General features: G+C 45.6%; 1 pseudogene; it reads right to left on the bottom strand.

Moving 5' to 3' along the window:
- Positions 1–4,018, bottom strand: part of LOC123157780 (GATA zinc finger domain-containing protein 14-like) — a 7,766-nt pseudogene extending 3,748 nt beyond the window's left edge.
- Positions 4,019–11,900: the final 7,882 nt, after the last annotated feature.

The raw sequence follows: 11,900 nt of genomic DNA, 5'->3' as shown, positions 1-11,900 counted from the left end.
ATACTCTAGCCCGCTGATTGAGGGCATGCGGCCAGTAATGGTCGTCAGCTTCCTCGGCGACGTTGGCGAAGAGACCGCGATACACCTCTTTTGGGCCAGTCGCTCCTCGAGCTCCATGGGAAGCGTAGCCGGGCTTAGGCTGCGACGCTTTGGAGTGGGGGATGGGGATGGGGATGGGGATCTGTGGGAAAGGGGGCGTTTGGTAGGCGTCTTCTAAGAAACTCAGGGCGGCCTGGGTATGGAGATCGGTGGGTAAGCTACACGGGCAAACCGGCAGATGTTGATAATCGAGGCCTTGCAACGGCGGCGGTGACCTTGCTAGGGTTTCGAGCGTGGGAGGTCTGTGTGTGGGGGGGGTGGGTGTGGGTGCGTGCCCCCGAGGAGGTTTTGGTGTGTGTGTGTGTGTGTGTGTGTGCAGGGGGTGTGTGTTTGAGGAAATGATGCGACTACTAAAATGTTACTACGCAGGAGTCAAACGCGGGAGTGAAATGCCAAGGCTATTGAAAATTTGGATGATCGCACACGGTCCGGAGATAACAACCGTGTGTTATGAAACAGAAAAACCCTCGAGGTGGGCAGATATTTTTGAGGGATGCAGGTGGGAGTGGGAACAAGAAACATCACACACGATCGAAACATAATAACCGTGTGTTATCAAACAGAAAAAGATGCAGGCGGGTAGATATTTTTGAGAGGGGAAGCCTTGTGGAGCCTAATGTACTGTGCGGATGTGTGTGACAGGGGGACCGGCGTGGCACACGGTTAGTGTGAGTGAACCATGTCTGTTGCGTCATCCGACTTGTCTAATGTGCATAAATTTGGCAAAAAATGACGCGGGAGAGGGTCAGAACACGAACACACTTGCATGTGGACCAAATATATGTATGAAAAGGGTGGTTTGATGTTCAAATACCAAATGCAACTTCGATGTGGCACCTATCTCGCAAAGCGCACGGTATTGCTTGCCCCCCGCCTCGTGTCGGCAGGAAGGAAATCCTAAGCTATGAATGCATGCCCCCCACGGAGGTTCACCTAGCAGCGTGCGAAGTAGCAGCCCCCCCCCACACACTCACTTTCAGTCGGGGGGCCAGAGAGGCATCTCACCAAGATGGATCGTAAAACGGACCAAGAATAATCCATCTTGGTCGTACAACCTCTCTCTTATTGTTGGTCAAAGTGATGGCCGTCCATGAGACCCCGGAGATGGGCTAGCTCGCCAATAATCATACAAGTAGCTAGTCCCCGAAGACAGCCACTGCCCGCGTGTGGCCCAAACATATGTATGGAGAGGTGTGTTTGAATACACAATGGAACAACTTTGATGTGGCACCATGCTTTCGAACCAGAAATCCCCACACTGGGTGAGGGTTAGTTGACGATGCATATGTATGTCACACCACACTTCAAGCCGATGACGGGGATTCATGCATGCATGCGTGCATAGTATGCGCTCAAACTTAATTAGGTTTGAACCTCACCATGACCTATACTACGATAACACAAACCAAAGGACGAATCCGCCATGGTAACCTATCTTGTTGTCGGTCAAGGTGATCATGGATGTCCACGTGGGCCCACAAATATGTAGGCTTGTCGCCGATAACCATGCGAGGGAGTGTACCATTCGAAGACAACCACTACATGCATATGTATGGAGGTGATGCGTGCATGCATGTTTGAATACCATTTCACAACATTGACGTGGCGCGTGCGTCGAAAATCGTACAGTCCCCACACAGAGCGAGATCGGTTCATGACATGTCGTGGTACTAGCCACTTCGACTCGATGGGAGGGATTCATGCGTACACATGCATGTGTGTGCTCAAACTATATCATGTCATCCCAGAGCATGACCTATATATATACCGTATTACAAACAAAAATAATAATCCCCTCCTAAGTCAAATTAACCTCTCTCGTTGTCAGGCAAAGTAGTGATGGACCAAGCGGGCCCACAGATGTTGCTGATAACCGCTTAAGTGGGTGCGAGAGGACAACCACCATCGCTTTGCATGTGGGCCGAACATATGTTGGATACCCAAAATTCACAACTCTGATGTGGCACATGCTCGAAAACCGTAAAGTCCCCACACAGAGCGAGGCTCATGAAGCGTACTACATATGATGGCCCCCTTCCCCCTCTTCGACGCATACTGTATGCTCCTACCGTAATACAACCTAAAAAGAATCCTCCTTGATGGTGAAATTAATTAACCTCTCCCGATGTAGGTCAAAGTGATGAATGCATCGACGATGGCCTCGTGGGCCCACAGATGGAAGTGTCACATGTGAGTGTCCTAGGATAACCACCGCCTGCATGCATGTGGCCCAAAGAGGTGTTGTGTGATATTTGAATAGAAAATTTCACAACTTTGATGTGGCACATTCCTCGGAAACTGAAAAGTCCCGACACTGAGTGAGGTGTACTTGTTCACGAACGCGTACGTATAGTATATGGGCTAGTCCGCTCCCACCTCTTGGACACGTACTATATATATACTCCCACCATAACACAAAGAAAAAAGATTCTACCTTGCCGGTCAAATTAACCTCACTGTCGGCTGCTCGTCAAAGTGATGGACAACGACCTCGCGGGCCCACAGAAAGCGTTACACGCGAGTAGTGTCATGTAGGACAACCATCGAATACATGTGGCCAAAACATGTATGTATGAAAGGGTTGTGTAATGTTTTAAATAAGAAATTCATGACTCTGATGTGGCACCTGCCTCACAAAACGACCAACCCACACGGTGGCTCACGACTCGTAGTGTACTCCGAGCCACCCGCTAGCCCCAGACGCGCACGCGCACACACACACACACCACGAATCCACCGCAACTATGATGCATGTTAAATCATCCCGCGGTGAACTTATGTTACCAAAGGAGGGACGTTTTAATTTTGCAAAAAAACCCAGAGATCATTAAGACGTTTTAGTACATTGATTGAATTTCTAGGGGTATAATGTGCAAAAATCAAATTTGAGCTACATGCACACGTGACAGTGCACCTAAATGGATTGCAAAAACACATGTGTCTCACTGAGTGCATGTGTTACTCCCCGTGCAAGAAATTTCAAACATTGAGAATCTTGATTTTTAAATTCTAGTACATCCAAAACTTATTTGAAATTCATGAAACTTATCGTGTTGTTATATGGACACCAATACAAAGTGGCATTGTACTATTTTTTTGTCAAAATTTGAGACCAGTTTTGATGTAATCTTTATCTTCTTACAAACGGGAGATTATTAATAATTGGGAACCAATATCCCAAACGGATTATTTATTCGAACCGTGAGCATTAGACCAACAATGGATACATGCCATGCTTCGGTTAAGCAATAAAGTGGCAGCATTAATCATCCAAATAGAAAAACAATATACGTGCCGCCATGCAACCCGTGTGCCGTGCGAGCATGCGTGAGTTGACGGGACGCCTGTGAGCAGTACGCCGCGCAGGCAGACCGGGAGGCGTGCGTGCAGGTGTGTGAATTGACGAGAGGCATGCTCACTGCGAAGTGTCATCGGGAGGCGTGCGAGTATCTGTGTGAAATGCCGATAGGCATGCCAGCAGTCCGGTGCGCAGCGGCGAGCCAGCGGCTTGACCATCGCCTGCCTCTCTCCCACTACTCCATATTAATGGCGCGCCCGAGCGGCCGCACCCCCATCCTCGCCACACAAACAATCCTCTCTCTCCGCTTGCATCCTCGACGCCGCTCTCAGTCCTCATAGCCGTTAGTGTATGAGGATGCCACCGAAGCGCCCCATCGGAGGGAGTGGCGACGCCGGGGCTATTGAAGCACCGAAGCACGTCGTGGAGATGGAGGGAGAGGTTGCCGTCACCGCCGGCGAGGTATCGCTGCACCCTAACATCGTCGATGGCGTCGAGCTTCCACAGCCGGAGGCATAGGTCCACACTGACTCCGATGACGACTCGGGCGACTACCCCAGCGACGACTCCGATGACCACTCCAGCAACGACTGCGACGACGACGGACAACTGGTTAGTCATCTATACCCATTTATGTGTCAAATAGATCCTAGGGTTTCTCTGGTTACTCCTGCCTCCCCCTTTTTGGAATAGAAATCCTATGGTTATGTTCTCCCAATCCATGAAATCTGAGTAAGTTTCGTTAGATCCGTGTAGTGTACTGATTGTTTGAATGGTACAAGTGATAAGTGATTAGTTGTTTCATTTGTGCAAATGATTTCTGCTAGTAATCCGACTAGGGTTAGTGTTCTTCCTAATAATTCCTAGCCAGGACTTGACAATTTATTTTGAATGACCTACATATATGTTTGTTCCATTATTTTCTTCAAGATTGGTCTATACATAGACGACTGTGCTTAAAAATCGAACCATAATCTCTGGATATGTATAAAAAGAAATAGCCATAAATTCCTAATCCTACTTCATGGCATGTAAACATTGATTTGATGCCAAATTTTGGCAACTGCCAAATATTCGCTAGAGATTAGTATGTAAAAATTAATTTGACGCCACATTTTTCTAACTATTTGTATAGGTGCTGTCTCACGATGTGGACAGTGAGGATGAAGATGGCTAAGGGAGGTACAAGAGGCAAATCCTGAGGGAGCTTTATGCGGGAATGCATAATAGGCGTATTAGGACCTAGGACGGCGGCTATCGATGCCCATTTTGCAACCACAAGCTTCATGACGCGTATCAAAGTGTTCTAGTGCATGCAAGAGGACGGGCCGTTGGCTCCTTCAAGCAAAAGTATTCTTGCAGGGTGGCGCACGGCGCGTACGCCGAGTACCTGGAAAAACTTCAGTATCGTGCCGACAGATGAGATGAGATGTGGGATCGAACTATATATGGCTATGTAGTGTCTTAATGATGGTTGAACTATGCACTTATGGTTGAACTATACTTGTCTACGCTTATTATCTATGTCTGAGTATGTTTAATCCATGTTTACTTATGTCTAAATGTGGGATATAGATGCAATCAGTTCGGTTGATGGAATCTACCTCCGTCTTGGTTTATTGGTCCCCTTTGTAATTTGTGTTAATTTTGACCAAAGATTTAACTGACAAAATGTTAGTGCAGGTCAGCCAAAATTACATCGCTGGATGCGTATTTGAACATAGTGTTCAATGATATAATTTTTGTTGACATGCATAAACATTTGTTAGTTAAATATTTGGTCAAAATTTGGTACAAATTACAAAGGGGAACAATAAACCAGGACGGAGGTAGTACGTCAATCATGCACGGTTCCCAAAATTGGAACCGTGTGCAATGAATTTCATTTTGCCTTTACGTCAATCACACACGGTTGGCTCTAGCAAACCGTTGCCTTCGAAACTCTTTGTGGGACGAAAAACCCTCACCACCCAATTAAAAAAAACCCTCACCATCCCCACGTCGCAAAACCCTCATCCCGCCCGCCACCCCCTCCGGTTCCCATTCACACCTGCACAAGCTCCTCTGCGTCTCTGCATGGCACCGCCTATCGCGGCGGCAACCACTTAGCTCGATGCCAGCCACCATCACCAGGCTGCCGACAAACCCCACCGCATTTCGCCACTTCCGCTTGCCACCGCCTATCGCCATCGACTTTCTCGACGCTGCTCGCGGTCGACCCAGCTCCGCCCGGTTGGGGAATCCGCCATACTGAGGGTTTTTTCTCATGGACAACAAGGTAACTCATTTAATGAGATATTATCTCATCTCTTATCCCAGTTCATCTGCCTCCTTTAATCACCCGACCGAAATCACCGTGAATTCATTTTTATTCGGGATGATTTGAGGGTTTTCTTGCATTCATATAGTGTACAGTGCGCGGACACATCAGGACTTTGCGGCCTCCGCCAGACATCCATGGAGTTTCATCTCACCATTCCAGATGACTCGAGTATGCGCGTGGTATGTTCAATCTCACCCTAAATCTGTTGGCATGGCCTACTTTCCTGAACATATACTAAATATTGCTACATTTGGATAAAAGGTGCCACATGCACCATATACGTCAAAGAGGATTTTTCCCTCTTCTTTCTATATAGGCAAATTAATGATGTATTGTTCTTTCAATTACTCTCATATTTCCATGACATCATGTTTACCCTATTTGTTTAATTATAGATTTTTGTCCTTCGATTTCAACTGCTGTACAGTTCTTTCAATTTGGGCCCATATTTGCATGTTACCATATTTTCTTTAACAATCCTACCATTTTTTGCAGCGCGTCCCTTGCTATGCAACGGAATCTGTAGTGCACAAGCTTTCCCTTTACATAAATCAAGACCGCAAGGATGTCATACTGAGCACAAACCATGGATTTACAATCGTTGCTACTATAAGACTTGATGAACATGGTGACTCCTATTTTGGCACTGGCCTTTGGAAACAAATTTCTAAGTTTTATGTACTGAAAGCTGGCACTAAAAGTGTACTGCACATAAAAGAGCCTGGTCATTAGATATATGCTAACTTCCCCGATGATATCATCCGTCCAGACTTTGTTCGAAGTAAGTTTTCTTTTCAAGTATCTGCATGTTGACTTACCCAGCAATATCAAATGAATTGTGTAGTGTTTAAGCAACCAATTGTTATTCCATTTTCTTACTATATTCCTACCTACTAACTTCTAGTTACCAATACACTTTTCTATTGCCATGTTTTAACTAAATATTCCATGTACTACCACTTCTATCAGAAAGCGCCACTGACAACGAGACTCCGGAGGTGGAGAACGGGGCTTCCAACAAGCGGAGGTGGGGCGAGCAAGAACCGCGAGTGACTCCAGCAGGACTAGACTTCATCAGCAGCCTCCCGGATGATATGTTGACAGTCATCATCTCCCTCCTCCCAATCAAATATGGGGCGCGGGCAACCGTCTTTTCCTGGCGGTGGCGCCCCCTATGGAACTCCACCCCTCTTGACCTCATCGACACGCAAAAGCTCTGCCATGGCTATCGCAAAATCTTGGATGTGTTCTCCAAGATCCTCGGCAAGGACCGAGCCAAGCTTGATGATGGGCATATGCGCTTGCTGCCAACGTCCGCGCTCCGCCTCGCGTCCATGCCGCGCATCGCCAAGTTCAGGAACTGCCATCCCCCCTTAATGATGCACCCACTCTTATTCTACCACGACGGAAGCACCTCGAGATCGTCGTTGTCTGCCTCCCAAATGGTAACATGGAGCGCCTACTCCGTGGCTGTACTGCACTCGAGTACCTTCGTCTTCAGGCAATCAATGGGTTGCGTAGCTTCCACATCATCTCCATGAATCTCCGGACTATTTATGTGTGTTGCTAGTGCGGCAAGAAGACATCACAAGATGTGTACCACGGTATTGTCATTGGGGACACATCTTCACTTGAGAGATTACTTGTAGTTGATCAAGAAGGTCCAACAAGAATCAATGTCATTTCTGCGCCAAAATTGACAGTGGTGGGCTACTCGTCTGACAAATACTCCGAACTTGTTATTGGATCCACACCCGTTCAGGTTCAACATCCGCCTTCTACCTCTCCTTCTAGAAGTTAACATTATTTCTAATTTTGAAGATGTATGTTCATCTGTCATCCAAAAAATGATTCCGACAAGGTTGACCCCGAAACTGTGCACAGTGAAGGTCTTGGCACTAGAATCTATCGGCCCCAACCTGGAGCAAGTTGTTAGTTTCTTGAGATGTTTTCTGTGCCTGGAGAAGCTATATATCTAGGTGATGCTCCTTTCCGATTAAATGTTAACCATAGGGGAGTTCAATTTGTGACACATTTTTCCAAGTTTACAATGACAATGTACTACGATTTCTGAAGGATTTTTTGGAGGATTTCAGTACATACATGTCCCCCCCCATATTGGTTGCTTGATCCATATGGTTACAATCCATACACATTTCTCCTTTGGATTCATCTGTACTAGTTTTCCTAGGGAACTTTTCATCCACTCCAACCTCATGTGAAGAAGGCTACATTTTTCTAGATTGTAATCAAATGCCCATGTTAATCATGTCGGATCGAAGATGGCATGTTAGTGCATTTTACAAATCCTAGAAACCAAATAGGCCTGTAGTAGTGTTCAAAACTGCATGTAGGCACTAATACATTTTCTTCTTTTCCAGCTAAGATTAGGCCCGGTGGTGGATAATGTGATACAGTATAACAATCATGTCGAATGCCTAGATCTGTATCTCTCAGAAATTACTTTGAACTCCTACTGAGGGACCTTACCAGAGATTGTATTCGCCAGGTTCTTTGTTGTCAGAGTAAGGGTGTTGAAGGTAATGAGGTTTGCCCTACATTTATTTCGCAAAAATGAATGGTTTGTTGATCAGTGCCGGCGGCTGCGATAGAATGGAATAGGCTCCAAAAATGCTGAATTTCATTTTGGAACTTCAGATGGGAGAGTAATCGGAAGTCATCATGTCAACCCCATGCATGACTTCTCAGTGGCTGACCCCTTTACAAAAATTATGAGGTTTCGAAACCAGACTTAGAAGTGGTAATATTATTTTGAACTGCTCTGATATCCATGTTCAGTGGAGCAGCGCGAGCTTTTGCAGCTGATGAGTTGAATTTCATTTCTAATATCAGTTTAAACCTTGTAATCTTCGAATTTGAGACATATAACTCTGGAATTTGAACCTTGTAATATTTCATGTTTTTGTGGTACAATCATTGAAATGGCATCGTATGAGAGTCATATATTGGTAGCACTATTTTGACCTTAATATGCAATGGACCTAGATTTTATTTACCATTCTTGAATCTGTTTACCTTGTCGATCTCATAGCACACGATCTGTATAGCTAACTCGACTGCGATCTTCGACATTATTGCACACAGTTGGTTTCTTCAATTGTGTGCCCTGTAGAGCGCAGAATTAAATATCGCACTCGAGTGTCCATCATCACCCTTCTGTGTAACTTTGACCTCGTCACCCACGGGTAAACTTATGACCGAAGTCATTCCACACACTTCATTTTTACAAATCTTTTTGCCAATAGACGCCCACGATTTGTCCCTCTTCTAGCTGACGCGTGGCCAAACTAGCTGGGCGGGAAGCTTGTGCCGTAAACTATGCGGTAGCGCGGGAACAGGCTCACCGACGATACATTTGGTGCCTCTTCGAGCCCACACGTGGTCAAACGAAACGCGTGCGGTGCGGTGTTGTCAAGCATGCACTGGAATCCTCCGCTATGAACACCGTGACAAGACATGATGATTACAGGCCGGCCGACCCCCATTTATTACAGCAGCCATTTAACCCTTGTGTCTCTTCAACCTTTCAATCGCGCCCCACCATTGCAAGAAGCACACCCACCACGACAAATTCTTAGAGGGTATCCTGCGTGGCTCCAATGGTGCTCCGAGCGGCCGCCCATGACGAGCGGCAGTTCGCCATGCATGCCGTGGTGGACACCCATAGAAGGTTCAAGGAGCTCTTGGTGGTGTACACCAACAACCCGGTCTGGGTGGAGAACTCCATCCACATCATGGAGTTGTTGCCTGCTGAGGAGAAGTACAAGGTGGTCGGATTCGACCTTGAGTACACCCGCGCTTGTGTCGGGTCTCGTCCCAAGGTCACCGTCGCCCAGATGTGCGTGCACAATCATGTCCTCGTCTACCACTACTGCCTGGCCACAAGTCCTTGCGAGCATTTCACCAGGTTTGTCAACAGCCCTCACTACATGTTCCCTATGGTGGACATCACCAACGATGTAAAGGTGCTCAAGAATTTGGGCATCGCCTGCCAAAATCTTGTTGACATCCTGGGCCAATACAAGATCTAGGGCAGCAAGGAGCATGAGAAGGACTCACTGGTTCACCTCGCCGAGGCCATCATCGACCCCTACTACAGAGACATGAAGGATTCCTGCAACAAGGACAAGCGTGCCTGGCACTCGGCCTGGATGGAGAAACTCGACAAAGCTCACGTCGTGTATGCGGCCAAGGAGGCGTACACGAGCTACAATATGTACAGGCGGATTGTTGACATGACACTAGTACAATGAGGTGTTATAAAAACGGTTTTTAACCCCTTTCCGCGACGGCGTTCGGAACCGTCGCCAAGTGAGTGACGGCGATAGGGGGTCCTTCCCACACGACCCAGAAACCATCAGGGATATTCCCTCCTGGCACACACGCTCGGCACAATCAGGTCGTGTGTGACCGGTGAGCGCTCAAATACGGAAATACATACAGTAGAGCTAAAAAAATACAATTATACATGCAAAATTGTTTCCGATCGCAAGTACATCCCATAGAGTCAGTCCCCGCTAAATGTTTCCATTCGTATGTACATCCCACACAGTCGCTCAGGACAACGTTTCCGTTCACAGGTACATCACACACAATTTTCCCCATTAAATCGTTTGTGATAGTGTTACCATTGCACACGATATTAACAATTTTATCGTTTGCGTTATTGAATGTATCATGCACGGTGCATAGAAGAAACTGTGTGGCAAAGGCTGTCCATCACACACAGTTTTTATGTGGTAAACGTTTGCACCAGGTGGCCTAACGCAAACAGTTTTCAAGAGGATGTCGTGTCTGATTGTTCATTAATCTAACACAGTTTATTCCTAAAAACTATGTGCGTTATTGAATGCATCACACACGGTATTTTCTCAATAACCGTTTGCAATAGAAAAACCCAATTAGTAGGCTAATTATCCGATTATTAATAATCTATTTATTAATCTAATTGACATTTCATATTAAGCACACAATATATGTCATTTTCATAATTGAAATACTTCAAAGTACAACAGCATATAGTTTCAGCACTCAGCTACCCCATTGCACAAATACACCAGCACCAAGTTTCACATGAAACATCTATAACCTTTCGAAATTAGCATCATAGACGGTACATAGACAGATGTATCTCATCTGGAAAACTGCTGACGCAGAAGGCGAATATTAAGCCGTCATTGATGTTGAAGGTCTTTGTAACTTTAGGCCAGTGCCTATGGATGATTGACTGTCCATCCTTCGTCCTCTTCAGGAACACTTCAATATTGAACCGTGGGCGTTGTATGAATACCTTTCTCGCCTCCTGACCATTCAAGTGGTTTGAGAGGTAATCATCAGTGAACCGCTTTGGAAAGGCCTGAAAACAAGGATCTGTATAAATATCTTCTCAATATTGGAAATGGGGCAAAGGAATAAAAAAGGCAAGGTATAATAGTTAGTACCATCCTGTAGTGAATTGATGTCTTCTTCATTGTGCAGACAAAGATCTTTTTTTTGTCGCTAATTTCTTTATGCTAACTAACTTCCTAAGTTTCTTGACTTGACTGATATTCATGGACAACTCATTTCCCCATATGCAAAAAGGGTGAAACAGTGGGTGAAAACCTCTAACAGCAGGACCTACATGTGCAAGATCAAATTGTTAAAAACCTAAATATTAGAATGGTTCCTGCAATTGCACAATAATGTGCTATTAGACAACGGACCATGCACGTGCTAACCTCGATTGTAAACCTCAGTGCTTCCCATTGTTTCCCTGCAACACATATAAGGTAGTTAGTCATCAGGTTAGGTAAGGGTTCGCATGCTATCAGTAAAATATGTTGATGAAAAACAGGCACATTGCAGATTCATCAGGTTAATTCAAGCCACATGGAAACCCCATTTATCCAAACCAAGCATGATTAAGAACTAGGAAATATAGCACTTGTATATGTTTCTCATGTATTAAGTGTAGCCAAATCCGATTTATTCCTCGCATGCACAACAATACAAAATTTTACCCACGACAATTGGACATCGCATTGCAGAATTGAACCAAGCAGTTAACCAAACACCACAACAAATGAACCAAACATTAACTGAGCACCACATTACACAATATAACATACTCCTAATAGAAGATCAGACAGTTAACCAAACCAAGCATGCTTAACAACT

The sequence above is a fragment of the Triticum aestivum genome, chromosome 1D (genome assembly GCF_018294505.1).
Source record: "Triticum aestivum cultivar Chinese Spring chromosome 1D, IWGSC CS RefSeq v2.1, whole genome shotgun sequence".
Classification (NCBI taxonomy): Eukaryota; Viridiplantae; Streptophyta; class Magnoliopsida; order Poales; family Poaceae; genus Triticum; species Triticum aestivum.
Note: the sequence above shows the minus strand (reverse complement) of the source record. Positions and strands in the feature narration are given on the sequence as shown.